Genomic DNA, 25,644 nt, shown 5'->3' with positions numbered 1-25,644 from the left:
ACAGAAAAAATTAACACTCTCTTGATGGCCTACTTTTAAATCTGCTCATAACTTTTGGATGCATCAGTAGCCCTAGAGCTGTGTGGGCTATGTTAAAAGTCATGAACGTAAAATTCTGGTCTGTTGACCACAAATTTTATCATCTACACAAACCACTAACAACATTCCAATATCTGCTCTCTACAAGCTTTATTTTGCCTTAAAACTCAGTTACCAAATGACATTGGACATCTGGATTCCTTTTAGAAATTAATCAATAGCTTATGTGAGTGACCACAGACTTCCCACACAGAACCTTAAAACATCAAACAGTTCCAAAAATAAGCCTATTTATTGGGTGTTACAGGCAAAAAAGAAAAACACAGAAGTGACAACAATCACCAAGCCCTCATTCACATACTCTTGGTCCAAGACATTTTGCTCTTGTGGTATTCTTCTACAAATTGGATATAACCATCAACAGATTTGATGCTGACAACTCCTACTAAACTAGGGTTTGGTGACTGTTGGACAATTTTTCTCAAGAATGGTTGGTCTTAGACCAAACAAGATATGCCATCCTTGAGTTAACTCTTTATCCAAAGCAGGCCTGGTCATCTTACCTAAGCTGTCAAAAAAGGAATTATTTCTCATTGATTTATATTTTTCTAAGACCTGTTCAGAGAATTTGGAGTCTATTAATTGTTTTAATTGTTTAACAAGAGTTAATAAAAATACATATATTCTTCCAGCTAAGTATTCTGACCAGTAATATATAATATAATCATATAATCAAATATTATATTTGATTTATTATTCTTTTAACCCAAGATAGACTCAACATTTACTCTTAAGTCGGTCTAAATTTTATGATTTTTTTTCTATAATTTTAACATTATTCTGTAAAATTCTCTCCTACTAATTAAGAAAATCACTAACAGAATTTTTAAAAATCTATTCAGAAGGTTTGACAAGTAATCAAAAATAACTTGGAGATTTGGGGGTCAAATGATAAGGAGACCAAGGGAAACCATTAGTAGAAATCAAGAAGTCAAGAGAAGAAAGTGAGCCTAGAGAGAAGGGGAAGAAGAGAAATTATTTTTTTGACATACTGATTTTGAATTCAAAATGCCAAAGTGAAAGGAATCAGAGATCTAAAATTATAAATGAAATGAGTACTGGTAAATGACATAGGTAATTCAAGATCCAGGAGCAACTTAAAATATTAGTAAATCTGACAATATAACCATGAAAACTTTTGAATGACAAGAAACACCATAAGCAACATCTGAAGACAAATGACACATTGGATATAGTATTTTTGGCAACTTATAGTAAAGAGTCAATATCCTTAACAAATGAAGGATTCCTAAAAATTGAGAATCAAAAAAAAAAAAAACCAGCAACACAAGAAAAATAAGAAAAATTATGAATCGGTAGGTCACAGAAAAATTAATTCAACTGGCCTTTAAACACACAAAACAATGATCAGCCTCACTCACAATAAGAATTACAAATTTGGGGTGCCTGAGTGGCTCAGTCAGTTAAGTATTGGACTCTTGATTTCAGCTTAGGTCATGATCTCACAGTTCGTGGGATCAGGCCCCATGTCAGGCTCTGCAGTGACAGCATGGAGCCTGCTTGGGATTCTCTCTCTCCTTCTCTCTCTCTGCCCCTCGCCAGCTCTCTCTCTCTCTCTCTCTCTCTCTCAAAATAGATAAACTTTAGAAAAGAAAGAGAGACAGGTCCAAATTTAACTCACTAAGAAACCACATTCCACCTGTGACACTGGCAAAATACATAGCCCCTTTTGACAAAACTGTGGGGAAACAAATACTGTAATGTATTGTTGGTGGAACTGCAAAATTACATAACCCACATGGAGCAAAATTTGACAAAAGATCCCCAAATTATATGCATATTAATTTTCCATTGACCTAGCAATCCCACTCCTAGGTGTCTATGTCAAAGATACAGTGGGAAAACATGATATGAGGAATATATCCTGCATATACAATATATGGAAATATTTATACTAATACTTCCTACATCAAATATGAAATATTAATAATGATATTAATATGACGTGCTATACACAAAATCACAATATTTAAGGTAAAATATTAATATAATAGTCTAAAATGAAGCAATTATGCATATACACTTATAGTCTTCCCTTTGTTATGCAAAAGTTAGCAGGCTTTTAATGCTGCGCTGCACTTGCAGGGACTGTGGAAAGAATTAAACATTTTTTTCACCTCTTTGCTTCATCTAGTTTTTTTCAGAGGCAGGCTGCATTTCCCCCAACACATTCCAGTTATACAATGTTTTTTACCCATCCTCCCAAGAATAAAATCCAGGCTTCTTATTGCTGAAACCTATGAGAAAAATTAATTCCCGACATCTTGTCACATAGAATACATCTGGAAAAGCAAGTTACTCATGGCCTCAACGAAATTTTGGCAGGATTTTTACTACCACACCATTAATGCCTGCAAGTACGGAGAACATATGTATTAATAATTAGAGAAATCTCATATGGGATGATATCATCTACATCTGAGCTGAAGTGTATACCCTATAAAATAAAACCAAATATTTTCTTGGCAGCAGTCTCACTCATTAAGAATCCTAAATCACGATGCCTGAAAACCTGAAAAAAAATTCCAAAAAGTTGGCTTACAGACCAGCTTCATTAGTTCCCACCTTACTCACATCCTCTGTGACAATATACAGTATGGTAATATTTTCATATGCTACAAAGGAGCCTGAGTGCCCAACGATGTGATTTGTCTATATTTTGCATTGTTTAGTGCATTAAGTTTGAGGTGTTTGGTCAGCTGGTAAAGGTGGAGAAAGTCCTACTGATAAAGTATATTTTGGTGATAATAATGAACTCAGTAAGATAGCTGTTCTATGGTAGATATTAGACAGAACTAAGTTGGTACAATAGAGTGAAATATTTGAATGTTACCAGTTTTCCCAAGCGGTGGTCATATCCCAGAATTTGGGGTACCATCCACTTTCAAGCCAGGTAAAAAGGGGATATCCTTAGGCCATACTAGTTTCTCAATAAAAAGTTAATTACTTGGTCTAGCCCCTCACTCAATCAACAAGCAACCAGAGATGCTTGTGTTCCCATGTAGATGTGGCTAAATCATGTGAGAACACTGAAATTGGCCAAATACCTTAGTAATCATCCTGGACCTATCACTTACTAGCTAAATGACCTTGAACAAGTCAGTGAACTTCTCCAGACACCTTTTCCTCCTGCTATAAAATGGGAAAAATAATAACTATCTCACAGGATGAAATTAGTAAATATATGCAACATTTTCCTCTATCCTAAACCTGCTCTTGACCAGAATATAAAGCTTGAAAATACTTGTTTTCCCACCAAGAAGTTGACTTTTCTGGGTTTTATTTTCTTTCCATGGAATAGCTAATTAACTTGGAAATAATTTTTAAGCTACATTTCATATTTTATTAACTCATCCAACTTCTGACAGATGCTTAAAAGTTGGTTCTAACTCTAAAAAGGACCTTATTCTTCCCTTACTTTTTACACACTAAAAAATAATTTTTATAGTTCCTTTATGATGGTTTACTCACGACTCTTTTAGAGTATTTGAGATTTAATTAGATCTGCGTGGGGCTTAAGCCTACACAATGGAATAACAGTAGGAATATAATAGGTCAATGTGTAAATGATATGAGGACAGACAGATCTTTCTAACAACCACAAAATAATTTTATCAAAGTTATAGCTGAAAAAGCCACTGAGTATGAAAGGCATGGATGCCTAGCTAGCATCTCAAAAGAAAGTTCTCCACAGGGAAGCATTCTTTAGCACTGTTCAATAGAAATTCCTGGATGATAGATGTTTCAGATCTGCACTATCTAATACCATAATCATCAACCGCATCATGACTATGGAGCATCTGAAATGTGCCTAGTGTTACTGAACAATCCAATTTTTAATTTAACTTTAATTAATTTTAATTCAAACATCTACATGTGGCTACTGGCTACTGTATTGGACAACACAGTTCTATTTCCTTCCTAGAAATTGGAACCCCTCCAACCTTCACAAGTTGTCTTCTTCTGTCTCCTACATTTATTCAGTCAACAAGTCCTACTGATTTTTTTTCTGATGTATATCTGGTAGACATCTTTCTTTTTCTATTTCCACTGTCACCAGCTTGTCTAGACCCTCTTCAGTCTATGCCAGAGAAACTCAACTGCCTCCAAACAATCCTTTTGCTTCTAAACTTTCCCCCTTTTCAATTCAGCTGCCAAAGTATCATTATAAATTGTTAAATTCACTATTTCTTAAAATCCTCTTTTGCCAAAAGGATGAAAATCCATGTTCTTAGCCTGGCCATCAAGACTTTGGAATAATCTAACTTTAAAGTCTAATTATATCTTCACTTGAGAGTTCACTTCCAAGCAGATGAGTCTTGATTAGTCTCCCAAGAAAATGTCATGTTTGGTATCCTTCTATCTCCTGTTTATTCTGTTCATCTATAATCTTCCCTCTGTCCTTCCATTTTTCACATATGACTGTATTCCAGTTTCCTCTTTGATAGTGGCTTTTAAACTATCATTTTTAGTATAACCTAGAAAAAGAAATTATTTAACATGATTCTAAAAGATACACATGGATATTTTCTATACTTCTTTTATAATTCCAGGCTTAAATCATTAAATTGATTTTATAATGATGCCTTTTATAGGATGAATTGTGCACACCTAAAATTTGTATGTTGAAGTCCTAACCCTTAGTACCTCAAAAAGTGACTGTTTTTGATGAGGTAATTAAGGTTAAATGAGGTCTTTGCAGTGGGCCCTATTCCAATATTACTGCTGTTCCCATAAGAAGAGGAAATTAGAACACAGCCACACATAGAGTGAAGATCATGTAATGACACCAAAGGAAGATGACCGCCTTTAAGCCAAAGAGAGAGGCTTCATGAGAACACAACCTGATAACACCTTGATCTTGGACTTTAACTTCCAGAACTGTGAGAAAATAAATTTCTGGTGTTTCAGGCACCCACCTGCTGTTCTTTGTTATGGCAGCCTACCAAGTGAATACAATGCCTTAATGGGTTGAGATTCATGGTTCAAAAAACACTGCTCTATGAGCCTTTTCTCAACTCCTGCAGCACATTTTAATTACCACATTTTGTAGCATTTCCTTTCTCTACTACTTAGGCATGCAATTATATACTACTATTTAGTTTTGTGTGTATATCTTACTTCTTTATCTTTATTATAAGTTCCTTTATAGTATAATACCATCTTCTGTTTTGTTTCATAGTTATTTAACATATTTTTGCTCAATGAATGAAACTGTTCTGGGTTTTTTTAAAGCAACTGAGAAAAATCTAACCACTAAACACTGTCATCTTCCTTTAAAATCATTTTTCACTAACCCGTCTTTCAACATCTCCATGTAAGTCAAGGATAGCAATATGCCATTAAACAGCCTCATAGTCCTCAGCACTGCCTTTCAGGCATCTATGATGCCCTGTTTGGTCTAAGCAAAGAAACCAACAACAGAGTTAGACTTACTGGGGTAAAGATGCAAGTATATTCTACATTCTCTAGTGTCTAAAAATTATTTAAATTAAAATGAAACCATCTTGCAGCATCTTGCTCCCTTCAGTTTCAGCCCCTGCATAGTCAAACCTGCTAAAGAATTACATAGACGTGCTGTCTACACTTTCTCACCTCCCATTCTCTCACCAACCCACACCAATCTGGCCTCTTTCCCACAACCCACTCAAAAGAGTTTTGCCAAGATCACCAATACTCTCCAGGAAACCAAGTCTTATACATGGAGTCCTAACCTCATCTCTCTCACCTCCCAGCATTACTTGTCTCTTGAAGTCTATGATCCCTCTGTTTCCAGTTTTCCTTATACCAATATCAGCTATTTCATCAGTATTATTTCCCAGTTTCTCATTTGCATGACTTCTAACTGCTATTGTCACTAGGGACTTATTTCTGGGTCCTCTTCACTCTCTCTTTAATGACATGTATGACAGATATGTATGTGTATGTGTATATGTGTGTGTGTGTGTGTGTGTGTGTGTGTGTGTATACACACACACACACACACACATATATATATATATATACACACACACATATACATAGTTTTTATGATAACATATATTGAAATGAACAGTTTCACAAAATAATAGTTTAGGAACCTATATGATTCTTTCTGATATTTTCTTTTTTAAAAACTTTTAAGTGTATTTATTTACTTTTGAGATAGAGAGAGAGAGACAGAGACAGAGCATGAGTGGGGGAGGGGCAGAGAGACAGGGAGACACAGAATCTGAAGCAGGCTCCAGGCTCTGAGCTGTCAGCACAGAACCCGATGTGGGGCTCAAACTTGGGAACCGCGAGATCATGACCTGAACCAAAGTCAGGTGCCCAGTCGACTGAGCCACCATCCTATTATATTTCATTTCATTTTGCAAAAAAATGTTGGTCTTAACACACTAAACTGATGTAATACACTAATGAACTGTGACTCACAGTTCTAAAAACACTGCTTTCCCCATGACTTTAAAAACCATCTATATGCAAAAGATTCCTAAATTTATCTCTCTCCTCTCACTTCCAGGTTTGTAAATCCAACTGCCTACCTGCCATATCCATTTGCCCATCTGGTAAGAAAATCAAACATAACCTCATGAAAACTGCGGCCTTTACTTTTCTCACAAATTTTTACTTTTCCCAATTAGCAAATGACACTATTTTGAACCCAGTTGATCAAGCTTGAAAACTCTGGGTTGACCTTGTTTTCCTCTCTCTTTAATTCTGCCCACTGACACACAGAACAAAATCTCTGATCAGGTCTGGTCAGTTCTACAGTCTGAGACCATAATCAGGATCATTGTGGCAACTGAGATCTGATGTCAAACTACGATTTTTCACCTGGAGTTACTCAAAGCCACTCTCGCTTCACTGTGTTGGGACAGCATTTCACACCCGCCTGTCAGGCCAACTCCTTCACGGGTCAGGACCAGACAATTTTCTCTCTCCATGAGCCCCTGAGTCTGCTTCTGTCCACATTGTCTCTGGGTGGATGAAGCAGCTCAGCTAAGGACGTGCTGACATGCAGCTCTCCAAGCCTGTGCATTTCACCCATTCCTTCCTTCCAGTTCCAAAGCTGGCCTGTCCAAAAACTGTCTTCCCTTAGAATCTGCAGCCAGTGAATAACTCACTGAAAGACAACACACTGAAAGATCAATTTATCAAATGATTTACTTTCCACATTTATGTATTGGTCAAAAATAGATTTTTAAAAATCATTTATAATGCCTATAAGACTTAATATCAGCTGGATTGGCAGGGTCTATGGGGATTGTGGGAAGCAAGGCTTCCGGGTTCTGGAGCCTTCATGCTCTCCCTGCCTCGGTGTCTTCCTCTGCCCTCAGTCTCTGCCTTTCCCGGGACTGGCAGCCTCCATGTTTCTTCCACTAACAGGAAGTTCTTTTTGTTGCCCAGCCTTCAGCAGCCAAGGCAGTAGGGATTAAGAACAGATGCAAATTACACATTCTTTGTTTGTTTGTTTGGGTTTGTGTTGTTTTGTTTTGCATATTTTTAAAAAAGCTATATGAAAAGACAAAAGTAATCTATGGTGATAGAGGTCATAATAGAGGTCAAAGAGGTCTGGAGGGTCATGAACTGGAGAGAGGGTGCAGGTAGAGGGCTTTCTGGATGCTGGAAATATTCTATGTCTTGACCCAGTTACACAGCCATATGCATATATTAAAATTCAGTAAGCTATATATCCTTAGCATTTATGCATTTTGCTATGTCCTTGTTATATCTCAATGCAGAGTAAAAACACCAAAATCCATGAAAATCCAGGCCACACTAATTGTTATAAACTTTCTACATAGTTAAAAGAATTATCTTTTGTTAATTTGGTAAATTTAGTCATTATTCACACAGCAAAGCCTAAACTCTGAAAGTGCCATAATGTTTATAAGACAGGAAGTGACTTTAAAAGGATTGGCAAAAAAGAATAGGTTGAAATTTACAAATTCAAAATGAAATGCTGAAACTCAGGAAGTATTCATAAGAATAATGTATTTAATATATTCAAATATGTATTGGAAAACAGTTTAGAGATTCCACAAAAAAATTAAAAATAGAACCACCATATGAACCAGCAATCCCACTTCTGGGTATATGTCCAAAGAAAATGAAAAACAGATATTGAAGAGATATCTGCACTTCCATGTACATTGCAACATTATCCACAATAGCCAATATATGGGAACAACCTATGTGTCTATCTGCAGATGAATGGACAAGGAAGATGTGTGTGTGTGTGTGTGTGTGTGTGTGTGCATGTATGTATATATATATATATGCATATATAATATATAATATCACAAAATGGAAAATCATTCAGCCATGAGAAAGAAAGAAATCTTGCCATTTGTGATTACATAAATGGATCTTGAGAGCATTACCCTAGTAAAATAAGACAGACAGAGAAAGGCAAATACTGCATGGTATCACTTATATGTGGAATCTAAAACAAGGGGGAAACGTCAGACTCATAGAAACAGGAGAAAATTAGTTGCTGGGGCTGGAGGTGGGAAAGTATGAAGAGGTTGGGAAAGAGTACAAACTTTAAGCTATAAGATAAATAAGGCCTGAGGATCTAATGTATAGCATGGTGACTATAGTTGATAACACTGTGTTATATAATTGAAGTTTGCTAACAGAGTAGAACTTAAATGATCTCACCCTCCCCCAAAAAAGGTAAATACATGAGGTGATGGATGTGTTAATTAATAGATGGTGAAACCCTTTCACAATGTATGCACAATGTATATCAAATCACCACAATGTACACTTTATCTTACAATTTTTTGTAAAGTATATCTCAATAAAGCCGAATTAAATTCTTAAAAAATTATATATATAAAAATATTTAAAAATATATATCCACAAGAAAGTTAAATTATCCTTACTTTTTAAAAAATTTTTTTTAAATGTTTATTTATTTTTTTGAGACAGAGAGAGGCAGAGCATGAATGGGGGAGGGTCACAGAGAGAGGGAGACACAGAATCAAAAGCAGGTTCCAGGCTCTGAGCTGTCAGCACAGAGCCCGACATGGGCTTGAACTAATGGACCATGAGATCATGACCTGAGCTGAAGTTGGACGCTTAACCGACTGAGCCACCCAGGCACCCCAAATTATCCTTACTTTTATCAAATTAAACATTCCTTAAAATTTATATTCCTTAAAATTTAGCTAAATAGAATGCATTCTTGTAATATTTTCACTGACTATATTCAAGAAGAATACAGTTAGTAACCTATTCAGAAGAAGAATATATTCTCATCATTATATACATTCAAGAATTTTTTTTTCTTTTAAAAGATTTTATATAAACCTTGGGATGCCTGATTGGCTCAGTTGGTGGCACATGCAACTCTTGATCTCAGGGTTGTGAGTTCGAGGCCCACGTTGAGTATAGAGACTACTATACAAAGATTTTGTATAAACTGTTTATTTATATTTTGTCCATTCAAAGAATTGTCGTTGAACAAACTGCTCTTTCAGCAAATTGACTTTTGGTGAATTGTCTTAAAATATTGGCCAGCTTTTGGTTGAAACTTAAGACTGATTTTTAAAGCTGTTGAAATTACTTTCTAGTCCCTAGATGGAGTCACTCCTGCCCTGGTACCATGTCAGCAAATCAAAATTTAAGTAACTTTGGTGTCCCTGTAGCTGTTCTGCTTGACCAGAAACACACTATATCCAGTCAGCCAATCCCCAAATGACACGGCAGCTCTGGGCTCTACACTTACTTCTTTGTTCTTCATTCATTTTCTATTTTTCTCTTCCTTGTCCTTCGTTCTTTATCCTAAAAAGCAGTTCTTAGGGCCTTTGGGAATGGAGACTGCCTGCTTCATGAAGTGTTACATAAAGTTCGTGTCACCTAAATTGTCTTCTTCAATCATTTTTAACAAAGTCAGAAACTTCTATAGTTAAGCAAAAATTAAAAGTCAACTTAGATTAAGCTAAGCCACAACAGGTAACAGCAAAACCAATGGGCATCCTCCTGGAAGGAAATGAAATGTTTTGGAAACAGAGAGGTTGCAGGGAAAGACTGAAATAAGAAATAATAAGGAACCATGTGATTTATTGGGGTGGGGGAAGGGTTGCAAGCACCAGTAAATTTACCTAGAAGTGGGTCCTAGACCAAATGGTAGCCTTGATGGAGCACTGTTCAAAGTCAGCTTTGATTGTTAATATAAAGTCTTTCCCCTCCCCTCTGCAACAGGGCTTCAGGTTCTAACAAATATCTTTTGTCAGCAGGGTAACTCCCACTACATCCAGGCACCTACTTGTTCCTACTGTCGAGGGCCCAGGGCTTGGTCTATGTTCTTCCCCTCAGAAAAGAGTAAGGAGCCAGTGGTGCCCATGATTGGAGTCCTTTCTGTGTCCTTCCCTGCACATGCTCGGTTCAATTTCCATTTGTTTTGGCAACCCCTTGACTTATTTTGTAGTTCTGGGTTTCATCTGAGTTTGTGTTCCTGTTCTATGGTCTCCTTATTTGTTTATTTGTTTTCTTTAATTTAAATCTAAGTTAGTTAACATATGATGCAATAATGATTTCAAGTATAGAATTTAGTAATTCATCACTTACATATAACATCCAGTATTCATCCCAACAAGTGCCCTCCTTAATGCCCATTGTGTATTTAGCCCATCCCCCCACCTAACACCCCACCAGCAACTCAGTTTGTTCTCTATATCTAACAGTCTCTTATATTTTGTCTCCCTCTCTGTTTTTATATTATTTTTGCTTCCCTTCCCTTATATTCTTCTGTTTTGTATCTTAAATTCCACATGTCAGTGAAATCATGTGATATTTTCTTTCTCTGGCTAATTTCACTTAGCATAATATACTTTAGTTTCATCTACCTTGTTGCAAATGGAAAGATTTCATTCTTTTTGATTGCCAAGTAAATAACATCTTCTTTATCCATTAATCTGTTGATGGGCAGTTGGGATCTTTCCATAGTTTGACTATTGTCAATAGTACTGCTATAAACATTGTGGTGCCTGTGACCCTTCAAAACAGCACTCCTGTATTCTTTGGATAAATACCTAGTAGTGCAATTGCTGGATCGTAGGGTAGTTCTAGTTTTAATTTTGGGGGGAATCTTCATACTGTTTTCCAGAGTGGCTGCACCAGTTTGCATTCCCACCAGCAGTACAAAATGTTCATCTTTTCCTCATCCTTGCCAACATCTGTTGTTACTGAGTTGTTAATTTTAGCCATTCTGACTGATGTGAAGTAATATCTCATTGTGATTTTGATTTGTATTTCCCTGATGATGAGGGATGCTAAGTATTTTTTCCTGTCTCTGTTAGTCAGTCATCAGGGTGTCTTCTTCAGAAAAGTGTCTATTCATGTCTTTTGCCCATTTCTTCACTGGATTGTTTTTTGGGTGTTGAGTTTGGTAAGTTCTTTATAGATTTTGGATACTAACTCTTTATCTGATATGTCGTTTGCAAATAACTTCTCCCATTCTGTCAGTTGCCGCTTAATTTTGCTGATAGTTTCCTTTGCTGTACAGAAGCTTTTTATCTTGATGAGGTCCCAATAGTTCATTTTTGCTTTTGTTTCCTTTGCCTCCGGAGACATGTCAAGTAAGAAGTTACTGCAGCTGAGGTCAAAGAGGTTGTTGCCTGTTTTCTCTTCTAGGATTTTGATGTCTTCCTGTATTACGTTTTGATCTTTCATCCATTTAGAGTTTATGTTTGTGTATGGTGTAAGAAAGGTCCAGGTTCATTCTTCTGTGTGTTGCTATCCAGTTTCTCCAACGTCATTTGCTGAAAGGACTGTCTTTTTTCCATTGGATATTCCTTCCTGCTTTGTCAAAGATTAGTTGGCTATATATTTGTGGATCCATTTCTGGGTTCTCTATTCTGTTTCATTGATCTACGTGTCTGTTTTTGTGCCAGTACCATACTGTCTTGATGATTGCAGCTTTGTAATACAGATTGAAGTCTGGAATTGTGATGCCTTCAGCTTTGGTTTTCTTTTTCAGGATTGCTTTGGCTATTCGTGGTATTTTCTGGTTCCACACTAATTTTAGGATTGTTTGTTCTAGCTCTGTGAAGAATGCTGGTTTTAACTTGATAGGGATTACATTGAATATGTAGATTGCGTTGGGTAGTATCAACAATTTTACAATATTTTTTCTTCCAATCCATGAGCATGAAATGTTTTTCCATTTTTTTTTTGTATCTTCTTCAATTTCTTTCATAAACTTTCTGTAGTTTTCAGTGTATAGATTTTTCACCTCTTTGGTTAGGTTTATTCCTAGGTATTTTATGGTTTTGGTGCAATTATTAATGGGATTGATTCCTTGATTTCTCTTTCTGCTGCTTCATTATTGGTGTATAGAAATGCAACTGATTTATGTGCATTGATTTTATATCCTGCAACTTTGATGAACTCATGGATTGGTTCTAGCAGGTTTTCGGTGGTCTTTTGCATTTTCCACATAAAGTATCATGTCGTCTATGAAGGGTGAAAATGTGACTTCCTCCTCACTGATTTCGATGCCTTTTATTTCTTTGTGTTGTCTGATTGCTGAGTGTAGGACTTCCAACACTATGTGGAATAACAGTGGTGAGAGTGGACATCCTTGTCACGTTCTTGACCGTAGGGGGAAAGCTCTCAGTTTTTCCTCTTTGAGGATGATATTAGCAACGGGCCTTTTATATATGGCTCTTGTGATCTTGAGGTCTGATACTTCTATCCCTTCTTTCTTGAGGGTTTTATGAAGAAAGGATGCTGTATTTTGTCAAATGCTTTCCCTGCATCTATTGAGAGTATGGTGTGGTTCTTATTCTTTCTTTTATTGATGTGATGTATCACACTGATTGATTTGTGGATATTGAACCAGCTCTGCATCCCAGGTATAAATCCCACTTGATCATAGTGAGTAATTCTTTTAATGTATTCTTGGATCCAATTGGCTAGTATCTTGTTGAGAATTTTTGCATCCATGTTCATTAGGGAAATTGGTCTGTAGTTCTTTTTAGTGGAGTCTTTGTCTGATTTTGGAATCAAGATAATGCTGGCCTTGTAGAATGAGTTTAGAAGTTTTCCTTCCATTTCTATTTTTTGGAACAGTTTCAAAAGAATAGGTGTTAATTCTTCTTTAAATGTTTGGTAGAATTCTCCTAGAAAGCCATCTGGCCCTGGACTCTTGTTTGTTGGGAGATTTTTCACAACTCTTTCCATTTCTTTAATGGTTATGGGTCTGTTCAAATTTTCTCTTTCTTCCTGTTTCAATTTAGGTAGTTTATATATTTCTAGGAATTTTTCCATTTCTTCCAGATTACCCAATTTGTTGGCATATTATTGCTCATAATATTCTCTTTTTTTTTTGTTTGTATTTCTGTGGTGTTGGTTGTGATTTCTCCTCTTGCATTCATGGTTTTATTTATTTGGGTCCTTTCCTTTTTCATTTTGATCAGTCTGGCTAGGGGTTTATCAATTTTGTTAATTGTTTCAAAGAACCATCTTCCGGTTTCATTGATCTGTTTACTGTTTGTTTTTGTTTTGTTTTGCTTTGTTTTGTTTTTCCCGATATCATTGATTTCTGCTCTAATCTTTATTATATCCCTTCTTCTGCTGGTTTGGGGCTATATTTGCTGTTCTTTTTCCAGCTCTTTTAGGTGAAAGGTTAGATTGTGTATATGAGACCATTCTTCCTTCTTTGGGAAGTCCTGGATTGCTGTGTACTTCCATCTTCTGACCACCTTTGCTGCATCCCAGAGGTTTTGATCTGTCATGTTTTCATTTTCATTGGCTTCCATGTATGTACTTTTGAATTTCCTCTTTAACTTCTTGGTTACACCATTCATTCTTTAGTAGGATGTTCTTAAATCTCCAAGTATTCATTGACTTTCCAAACTTTTTCTTGTGATTGATTTTGATTTTCATAGAGTTGTAGTCTGAAAATATGTAAGGTATGATCTCAATCTTTTTGTACTTGTTGAGGGATGATTTATTTCCCAGTATGTGATCTATTCTGGAGAATATTCCATGTGCACTTGAGAAGAATATGCATTCTGTTCCTCAGGATGAAATGTTCCGGATATATCTGTTAAGTACATCTGGTCCAGTATGTCATTCAAAGCCATTGTTTCCTTGTTGATTTTCTGCTTATACAATCTGTCCATTGTTGTAAGTGGGGGTATTGAAGTCCCCTACTATTTTGGTATTATTAAATGAGTTTCTTTGTGTTTGTGATTAATTGATTCATATATTTGGTTTCTTGCATGTTGGGGACATAAATATTTATAATTGTTAGATCGTTAGGTGGATAGACTCCTTAATTATGGCATACTGCCCTTCTTCATCTCTTGTTACAGTCTTTATTTTAAAATTTAGTTTGTCTAATATAAGTATGGCTATCCAGGCTTTCTTTTGATGACCATTAACATGATAGATGGTTCTCCATCCCCTTACTTTCAGTCTGCAGGTGTCTTTAGGTCTAAAATGGGTCTCTTGTAAGCAGCATATAGATGGGTCTTATTTTCTTACCATTCTGATAGCCTATGTCTTTTGATTGGAGTGTTTAGTCCATTGACATTTAGAGTGAGTACTGAAAGATATGAATTTAGTGCCATTGTGTTGCCTGTTCTGGTCCTTTCTCATCTTTATTGCTTTTGGTCTTTTTTGTTTTGTTTTATCTTTTCTCCTCTTAAAGAGTCTCCCTTCTGGTGTAGTGGTCATGAACTCTTTTAGTTTTCATTTGTCTGGGAAACTCTTTATCTCTCCTTCTATTTAGAATGACAGCCTTGCTGGATTAAGAATTCTTGGCTGCATGTTTTCCCAATTCAGCACGTTGAATATATCCTGCCACTAACTTATGACTTGCCAAGTTTCTGTGGATAGGTATGCTGCAAACCTGATCCATCTTTCCTTACACGTTAAGGACTTTTTTTCCTTGTTTCATTCATAATTCTTTCCTTGTCTGTGTATTTTGTGAATTTGACTATGGTATGCCTTGGTGATGGTTAGTTTTTGTTGAATCTAATGGGAATACTCTGTGCTTCTTGGATTTTAGTGTCTATGTCCTTCCTCAGATGAAGAAAGTTTTCCAATATAATTTGCTCACATAAGCCTTCTGTCCCCTTTTATCTCTCTTCATCTTCTGGGACACCTATGATTTGGATATTTTTCCTTTTAAATACGTCATTGAGTTCTCTAAGTCTTGTATCATGCTCTTTTGCCTTAGTCTCCCTCTTTTTTTCTGCCCCATTGTTCTACATGAGTTTGTCTTCTATATCACTGATTTGCTGCTCTGCTTTGTCCATCCTTGCAGTTGTGGCATCCATTTGAGATCGCATGTCATTATAGCATTTTAAATGTGGTCCTGATTAGAATTTACTTCTTTTATCTCAGGAGAAAGGGATTTTATGTTTTTTCAACCCCAGCTAGTATTCTTTTTATCATGATTCTAAATTCTAGTTCAGACATTTTGCTTATATCTCTGTTGATTAAGTCCCTGCCTGTCATTTCTCCCTGTTCTTTCTTTTGGGGTGAAAATTTCTTTATTTTGTCATTTTGGAGGAAGAAAAAAAATAATAAAATTAAAAATTAAAATAAAAAAATGTAAAAATAACAAAAAATAAAATAAAGGAAACTAGATCCTAGGCGTTTTGGTCTGCTTGTCGAAAGAAGCTTGATAAAATAGAGAAAAAAATGGAAAGAAATGAAAGGAAAAAAAGTTAAGAAAAAATTTAAAAATTAAAAAAAAATTATAGGATAAAATGAAATAAAGAAAATTAAATAGATAAAAAATTTAAAAAATAAAATAATAATTTATTTTTTTAAATAACAAATTTTTTAATTTAAAAAAGAAAATAAAAAGAAATTTTTCTCTTTCTGTATCCAAGAAAAAGAAAAGAAAGGAAAAAAAGAAAAAAAAAAAACAAAAACAGAAGCAAAAAAACGAACTAATGAATGATACAGCAAACAGAATGAAACCAGAATGAAGTTACATTCAGTTCCCCTAGAGCTGAAACCATGAAGCACTCTATAGTCCATATACTAAGCAAGTGGAGGGACATGTGCTGGTCTTCTAAGGGATGTGCTTGGAGGATGCTGCTGGGCCAGAGCTTGGTGTAATGGCTCTGTTCTCCACCAGGTGGTGCTGCTTAGCTTACTGGGATGGATGAGTGTGGTGTGCATGCCTGTGCATGGGAGAGATGGAAACAGCTTCACCCAGCTGCCTGGTCTGTGGCACAGAAACTTCATGCTCTCACCGACCCATGATCAAGCACCCTTCCTTTATCTCAGGCCTCTGTCCACTCCTAACCTCTACCCTGTCTGTATCCAAGTCATCTGCCTACCAGGCGGCACCACCTTCCAGAGTTTTATCTCAGATGAGGTTGTGTTTCAAAACCCCACACTTTAGAGACACCCCCCGCCCCCGGCCGCTTGGCTTGGACCTGCACAAACTCTCTCCCACCCAGCAATGGCCAGGTGCTGTCTTGCCCCAGAAAACATTCTTGTGACCACGCCATGGCAGAGGTTCAGAGATTATGGCAAATCACAACACACAGCCGGCTCTAGGTTTCTCCACACTCTGGTGTCTTTGTCCCAATACCAGCAAAGGTGGCTGCTCTCTGGGGTCAGCTGGGACCTTTGCCTTTGGGGAGGCCATATGGCCTCTACCAAATGCTATAGCAGGGGAGCCACTTCTCCCTGTGTGGTACACAAACCCCTCAGACCCTGCTGCCTATTCCTGGGGATTCACCCTACTTCCTTACCAGAGCACAACCAGGCACTGGGCGTCGGAACTTCAGACTCTGCACTCCACCGTTTATAGAATCCTGGTGGTATAGAAACTCTCTCCTTTCTTCCTGCCAGTGGTTTTGGGGAACAGATTTCTTGTTCAGTCCCCTGCAAGTGTTTTCACTCTTTCTCTATCTTTCTCTCCAGCTACTTTCAGGGGAGTGTTTTTTCCTGCACTCTCCTGGTGCCCCACACTCTCCTCCTTTCTCTGTCTTTTCTCCACAAAAATAGCTCCCTACCCTCTGCAGCTTTTCCTCTCCCCCATTTCACCTTTCTGCACCATGTACCTGCCGACTTTCTGTGGCTCAAGTTATGCAGATACTGTGTTAATCCTCAGATCAATTTCCTAGGTGTGCAAATTAGTTTCATGCTGATCTAGCTGTGTTCAGGGAGGAGAGAAGCTGAGGGTCTCCATGCTGCTCTGCCATGTTAATTCCTCCTCCTCTATGTTCTCCTTGTAATGTTGATGTGAGCTCCAAGAAAAACAAGGGGAAAAATGATGACTCTCAATCATTTACACACAAGTCATGGCCAACAGTTTGGTGAATGTTAATGATAGCATAAAGATCAAGGGAATTATTTTTATCTAAAATACTTCTTGATTGTAATAAAATGGAATTCTGTGAAGGAAATGCATCCTGTTTCAAAGTACTCAAACAAACAAAAAGTCTTTTAAATTTAGAGAAAATGGAGAGGTGATAAATTTCTGGATGAAAGTCAAAGTCCCACCAAAGGGGGAGTCTCTCACTTATATTTGCCCTTCCAACATCAAACCGGGCCTCAGGAGAGCATATCATACACACACACACACACACACACACACACACACACACACACACACCTCCCCCCACCTTAAAATTCTGCTTCTAACTTTCCTTCTCTTTTTTCAACCTAAAAAATTTTAAAGTGTAAAAGAAGCCCAGGGGAGGAAAGGGTGTGTCATTGACTAAGATTAATATCCATGGAAGAATAAACCTGAGGTGGCTATGCTTAGAAGGAGTCCTGTGAGTGAGAACAAGAGGGACGAGGAGACCACAGAATATGGACTCTCTGTGCTATGCCAGTGATTCAACACAAAGTTACTGGACTCATTCAGTCTGCTGTTGGGATAAATAGGCTAGAGAAGAGTAGGTTGATGGGTTCAAGTACTCCAAAGTTGTGCCCTGGAAAATTGTCAAAGACCTTTTATGAATTCATACCAGGTGTGGACTGAGAAAGCTGATATATCATCCCTAAAAGGACACTGTCCTGAGTTTTCAGTGGAAGTTAGGAGGGCCGAAAGCTTGCCAACCTGGAAGGAAATCTCACTCTGGGAACACATGTGGTCCTTTGCAATCCCACAGCCCAGTTCCTCAAGAGTGAGCAACTTTCATTTTCAACCACTCTTTTCTGTGTCCCTTTTAAAGTTGTGAAGCCCAGCAATACATCAACTGATCAGTCAATCAAACAATAAAATAGTTTGCAAGTCAACAAATCAATATGTTATTTTCTTATTTCTCTTAGCACACTTGAGACAAAAATTCTTCCCATGGGAATTTTAATTTAAAAATGAAAGGACATGGGGTGTCTGGGTGGCTTAATCGGTTAGGAGTCTGACATCAGCCTACGTCATGATCTCGCCGTTGCTGAGTTCGAGCCCCACATTGGGCTCTGTGCTGACAGCTCAGAGCCTGGAGCCTGTCTCAGATTCTGTGTCTCCCTCTCTCTCTGCCCCTCCCCCACTTATGCTTTGTCTCTCTCTCTCTCTCTCAAAAATAAATAAACATTAAAATTAAAAAAATAAGAATAAAAAATAAAAATAGAAGGACCCACACATAAATTAAATGTACAAACTGCCCCCCCCAAAAAAATATAAAACACCATGCTTTTCAGAGTGCAATTTTTTAGTCCTGCAGTAGTTAATGTCTGTTAAAAATGATTAAAAAAGACAATTTAGGTGATACAAACAAACTTTATTAACACTTCATGAAGCAGGCAGTCTCCATTTCCAAAGGTCCAGAGGACTACAAAATGGGGTAGGAGGCAGGAAGCTTTCTTAGGTTCAAGAATAAGGAACAAGGAAAAGAAAATTTGAAAATGAATAAGGAGCAAGTAAGCAAGTATAGAACCAAGAGTTAGTGTGGTGTTTGGGGGTTGACTAACCAGACACAGTCAAATGGAGCTGCTATAGGGACACCAAAGACATTAAATTTGCTGATGTGGGAGCCTGGAGAGGAGTGGATCCATCTTGGGTCTAGAAACATATTTCAATAAGAAGCAAGATTGAAATGAGGTTTCAAGGTAGACAAACAGGACAAGGGATGTCCACGAAGAGGCAACAGCATGTCTGTCCAAAGGACAAATGCCTGGGTGTGATTTGTTTGGGCATATTTATACATTTTTTCTCCCTTTTCCCCTTGCTGAACTTAAAAGGCAAGACTCAGAAAAGAGGCTGGGAGCTCGAGAGGAGGAGCAAGGTCATGAGAAAATGGGTCAAACAATAAGAGGTGAATTAGATAATGGACTTGAAAGAATCAGCAGCGGGTGAGTTTGGTTGACTTTGTCAAGGATGAGGGCCATGTTTCATTAATCTCCATATCCCTATCGCTTCTCGGCCTTTTGGCTAAGATCAAGTGTATTAATCTCCATATCCCTAAAACTGAACATGGTTTCTGGAATATAGATGCTCAATAAATATGTATTGAGACGTGGGTTCTATCCCTGGCTCTATTAAGCAATTCATTTAATTACTGTGTACTTTTAGCTTCTTCTTGTGAAAAATGTAGGTGAGAATGGCCTGTTTGCATCCTCAACATCAAAGGAGTTAATAAGAGAACACTTCACAAACTAAAAGGATAGCAAACAGTATTTCTTCTTATGAGCTGAGTCAGAATTCTTTGGTTGCAAAAAGCAATAGAACTGGAGGTTGTTTCCAGAAAATATGAAGAGAATTATTTTGTGTTTCTCTTATTTACACTCAGTTCTCAAAGGCTTTCCTTGCTTTTTTTGGAAAGCAGTTTTAAAAATCCCTGGGCAAGATGGAGGATAAGAGGGAGAGCAATTTCCTAGCCCCCAGAATCCTTTGATCAAATTCTCATCCTTCATGTCCTGTGCTGTACAGTTAGTGTCCTTCTGAAAATGATTCTGCTGACACAGGAGGTGATCCAGCACATTGTGGCAGGTGTTGTGGATGCTCTGCCCCTGCCTCCCCAACACTCACTGCCCCCAAGTACACTCACAGCTTCTTAAGGATTTTGTCTAGCTATAGGAGTGTGCTCAGCCTGGGTGAAACTCAGGCCCAAATTTCCCTGGTGCAAATACCCTTGGCAGTAGCCCTCAACCAATGATGGAGCAGATATTGGTGGATGGACACCCCAGCTTCCTCACCTTTTTGAAAGGAGAACTCTGTACCATGATTTTTACAAAGTAGGTTAGCAACCTCCTGAGGGAAAGAGCTGTAGATACCCTGAGCGGTCTCTGCTCATTACACATCCGTATTGGCTTCCTTCCCATCCCTGTTTTCTCTCCCCATGCTTTTGTCACTGATCCTGGGATCCCATGGCAAAGAAATGATTTGTACCCAAACCCTTGTCTCTGGCTCTGCCCCCAGAAACCCCAGTGTAAAATAACCCACCCTCCACTAAGTACTTCTTACATTTTAATATAAAATATATGAATAAATATATATTTATTGAATTATAACTATAAGTAAAATATAAAATATACAAAATAGGGCCACCTGGGTGGCTCAGCCGGTTAAGTGTCTGACTTTGGCTCAGGTCACAATGTTGCAGTTCATGAGTTTAAGCCCCTGGCAGTGTGGAGCTTGCTTAGTATTCTCTCTCTCTCCCTCTCTCTCTGCCCCTCCCCCACTTGCACACACAGTCTCTCTCTCTCTCTCAAAATGATAAATAAACTTTAATAAAATCTATATAATAAGCATATGCAAAATAAAACATATCAAATAAAATAATATAACATTAAGTTACTACTGACTCCTGCACAGATACGTTTCATATTCATAAAGATTCTTTAGTGCAAAGATGTTTTACCAAAAGAACCAATGTGCATAACACCCTACTCCAGATGCTGTTCATCATAGGAGATGGTTTCAAAAGCATCCTTCCTCTACTTCCAGGGGGGCCATTGGGTATTAGGTCACTGTGGTGCTCCCTGGGAAGGTGTAGGATGGTGGGGGGTCCAGGCTCATATCTTCGAGAGGGTGCCAGTCCTTCTGACTCAAGCATGAGATTTATCACAAATGACACAGGTACTTACACTCTCAGTACTAGAACCTCAATCTGTCTCTTTCTTGGAGTTGCCTTTCAGTCACTGGGAAGCAAAGTACCAGTCCCTTGTCTTTCTCATTCTCCCAACTTTGAAATGGCTGATTAAATGGAGAGAGACTATCTTTTATCAACATTGTGACAGCCATAGAAGGATAGTTCCTCAAACTTTATTACTGTTTGATTTCTAGCTTCTTCCCCCATATTGCCTTCCACATTTCAGAGAATAAATTAGATACAATTTTCACTGTGGCTTGCATATATTCTGTGGATGTCAGAGTGAAAGCTTGCCTCCTTACCAGTAAAGCAGGCCCCAGAGAAATGAAAGACAACCACAGAAATAATTTAGCCACAAAACCATGGCAAAAGGATGAAAAATACCATCAAGGGTATATTAGAAATTCAAAAAATTGTGCTCACTTCAGCAAAGGGAATTAAATCTTTTATGCACATGAAATCTCTCAAGTTATGGAAAATTGTTAATAACAAAGAAAATTTGAGAGTGAGGTTGAGAGGGAAAATATATGTAAACTTGGGCTGAACATATGTGTGTGTCCCAGTCATTTTAGCCACTTTCTGAATCAGTACTAACAGCAGAGTAATTTACACTGATTGTTAAACAGTGGAAGTGATTGTGTCACCTGCTGTGTAACAGTCCAGGCAGTTGGGGTGAGAGTGCATTTGCTCTGTGTAAGGACCACTGGAGGCCTTTCAGAAATCCTAGCTAAATTTGAAAATAGGTATGGGAACAATATCATGTATGGCAAACCAATTCAATAAGTGACCCTAGGTGAAGAAATTAGAAGGGAGCTTATTTTGGAAATTGAACATTTTCAAATTAGAGGGTTGATTTTCTCATATCATACTTATTTGGGGTTCTTTTCCATTTGTGAATCATTTATTTTACTGTATGTTTCTTTTTTTAAGTTCATTTATTTTTGAGAAAGAAGGCGGGGAGTAAAAGAGGGAGAGACAGAATCCCAAGCAGGCTCCACACTGCCAGCACGGAGTCCAAAGCAGGGCTTGGACCTACAAACCGAGAGATCATGACCTGAGCTGAAACCAAGAATCAGATGCTTAACTAACTGAGCCACCCAGCTCTCCTTACTGTATGTTTCTGCATCATTAATATAGTCCTAGTAAATCGTCTACCAGGCATTTTACTTATCATATGTTCATTCTATAAATATTACTGAGGACATACTAGGCTTAAGGCACTACCTAAAATTTACCTAAATGGAGAATAGAATTACTGAGAACATGGATTATGTCATATATAAGGTCATAGTAAGCAATGTCCTAAGTGATGAATAGACCAGAAGGATCCAATAAACTGAGCATATATCACATAAGCTTGTGTTCTCTCTCTCTCTCTCAATCTCCCTCTCTCTCTCTCTCTCTCTATCTCTCTCTCTCTCTCTCTCTCTCTCACACACACACACACACACACACACACACACACACTTTCAGATATTTAGGTCAACATGTAAGTAGCAAAACAGTAGAAAAATACCTCCATGATTTCTAGGACCTGAGGGGCTAATCCTGATTCTACCAGTGAATTTCCATTTGACCTGCAGCACATAAATTCACCTCTCCCCACCTCAATTTCCTATGAAGGTGGAAATTTTCTCTGTTACTTTACCATTTTATCCTCAGTTCCTAGAATAGAACTTAGCACTGGCAGAGCTCAATAAATATCTCTTGAATGAATGGATGAAACGATTTGGTTTCAAATGGCTAGGGTCTGGGCTAGGCCACAGATGAACTGGAAAGATTTATTGACTGTCTCTGGCCTGTGGCCTTCACTAAAAGCAGGCTTAGTGACCTCCATGACCCCTCCCTTCAGACCCAAAAGCAAATCAAAGAGCTAGGTATGTTGTCACCCCAGTGTTAAGGATTGGTGAGCCCAAGAGAAAGGAAACACATGCAGAGATATTTACCCAAATGCCTTGCACAGAACTGGATCCAGATGTTGGTGTATGGAGGGTGAAGTGGGGTGGGTGTGGGAAGATGGTTTTGGTGGTGACAGAAAAAAATATGAGTTCAGGTCAGTCTGTTGGTTAGGACGTCAAAGGAAAAAAGAAACACTGGGGTTTCTGGGTGGTTTAGTTGGTTAAGTGTCCGACTTCGGCTCAGGTCATTATCTTGTGGTCTGTGAGTTTGAGCCCTGCATTGGGTTCTATGCTGACGGCTCAGAGCCTGGAGCCTGCTTCGGATTCTGTGTCTCCCTCTTTCTCTGCCTCTCCCCTGTTTGCACTTTGTGTGTCTCTCTCTTTCAAAAATAAATAAACATTTGAAAAATTAAAAAAAAAAAAAAAAAAAAGAAGCACCGAGTCAAAAAAATCTAGTGACATCTTTTCTGATTACTTTGGACAGACTTAAGTGTTAATTTCTCTGTAAATGTATCACATCTTGTATGTGCCTCTTTCATGGCCACTATTGTAGTTCATTGTCAGTATCTGTGTACATGCTTCCTTCAAAGTTATCTGTTCACAGGCACTAAAATGCTTAGCACACAGCAGATGTTTAATAAATGTTTGTTGGTAGAATACACTGTCCTTCTTGGCACGAACATTCACAAATATCATTTTACTGCCTCCCTCTGTGAACATTGAAAAGTTCAGCTTTATCTTTGATAACTCTTGCCAACTATTTTAATGCAGCTTTTTTCAAAAGGTGAGGAAAAGAAGGTATTTCCTCACGGCACTCTTCCGAGACATTTCTCAATTGACTCCTTCTTTTATTGAAATGACTAATTGCTTACCCTCTACCTCTCAACAGTTGGTTCTTCTGGTCACCCACAAAACACACATCACGACTTTTAAAAACCCAAATTCAGACTTACCACAAAGGTAACTTGGATAGCGTTTCTTTTCTGTTGTGACGATACTGTATTTGCAATAAATAAAATCACAAGAAGGAAAGATGTTGTTTTCATTACAGAGAATGATTTCCCCCACAGCCAGGAAGTAATTATCAAACAAGTTCATCAGGAATTGTGGCGGAACAAAATGAATTGTAGGCGAGGGAACAGATCTGTAAAGCATTGTTACAATTGGCCGTCTGCCAGTTATTACAGAAATAGCCTCCTTGTCCAGTACTTAAACTCATTGAAAATAAGTTTTATTTAAATACATTTTAATATGTTACATGGCATTATAAGTAGGGAATAGAGCACCAAATCAACCTGTTTGTTGATTTATTTAGCAGTGGGCACTATTGGCAGCTAAAAACTGGCTCCAAAGTTATAAAATTTGATACATTATCAGAATTTGATTTCCTAGATGGAAAATTTTCCTAGATGGACCTGGGTGAGAAGGTGAAGGCTCTGCTTCCTTGCCAAGGGGTTAGGTCTCCTAACTCTGTCTAGTCTACTTCGGGTCGCTAGGGATTCTCTGACCTAATTCTCTACCTGAGTTCTCTTGACTGGTTCCATTGGAAACTGCTGACTCCTCTGTCTTCACTCCCTAGCATCACAGAGAGTAGCTCAATAGACAAGTTCTCTTCCATGAGCAGTGACCTCTGCAGAAGGAGTGCAGGGAGTCTTTGGTCCTAGGGCTTTGAACTTGACTAAAACAACAACACATGAGCTGTCTTTCAGACTGGGCATTGCCAGACGACCAACTCTCTATTTTATTTATGTAAATCATTTTAGGCCTAGAATGAATGTCTCATTTCACCTTTTTATATGAGTGGGATTGGTCAGCTTAATATAAACAGCCAAATGTTCCAAATCTTAGATTTTTAAAACTCTAATGAGAGGCAGAAATGATTTTGTTTATTGTAAAATTATGTTCTATTTATTGTAACATTTTTATTAGTAAAATTAGTAAAGAAACATTAAAATATTGGCAAACGATTCTAATCATTCAACAAATTTGTACTGAAGGGCTTTCATGTGTGTTGGGTTCTTTAAATGCAAAGACTTTGCCCTGGAAGAAGTCACCATTTATTGAAGCAGTTATAAGCCAAAAAAAAAACAAAAAACAAAAAAAACGTGTTATAGAGTAATAACTACTATAATAGGGGAAAAGTGGGAACACTGAGAAGGGATCTTAATTCAATTTCACCTGAGTTTCTATATTGTGTCACTTTCTCTTGTATATTTTATATATATTACCTCACTTTTAAAGAGTGAAGTAATATATTAAAGAATTGTTGAGGATAATAGTAGCTATTTTTAAACGTTGAGGCATTAAAAAAACATTTTCATGCACTCATATGGAATATGCATAAGCAATTTAGTGTTGGGTGATCTTTGTCTAAATGATGAAGGTGGGTAGAGGGAGAGAGAGAGAGAGAGCTGGAGACAAGGAATGTGAGAAAAGAGTTGCTGGTAACTCTGGGTAATGTAAAAGCTGGAGCATTTTCAGTTCTGTGAAGAGTATGTGTGCCCCCCCCCCAATAATAACATTTATTAAAAAAAAAAAAAAAAGAACAGGAAACGCCTGTGTGGTTCAGTCAGTGAAGCGTCTGACTCTCGATTTCCACTCAGGTCATGATCTCACAGTTC

The 25,644-nt window shown here is 37.7% G+C and overlaps 1 pseudogene; it reads left to right on the top strand.

Moving 5' to 3' along the window:
- Positions 1 to 19,445: 19,445 nt before the first annotated feature.
- LOC122238980 lies at positions 19,446 to 19,605 on the top strand (annotated as a pseudogene).
- Positions 19,606 to 25,644: the final 6,039 nt, after the last annotated feature.

Source organism: Panthera tigris, chromosome B2 (assembly GCF_018350195.1).
Source record: "Panthera tigris isolate Pti1 chromosome B2, P.tigris_Pti1_mat1.1, whole genome shotgun sequence".
Taxonomy (NCBI): Eukaryota; Metazoa; Chordata; class Mammalia; order Carnivora; family Felidae; genus Panthera; species Panthera tigris.
The sequence above is the reverse complement of the archived record's forward strand: the minus strand, read 5'-3'. Positions and strand labels throughout refer to the sequence as shown.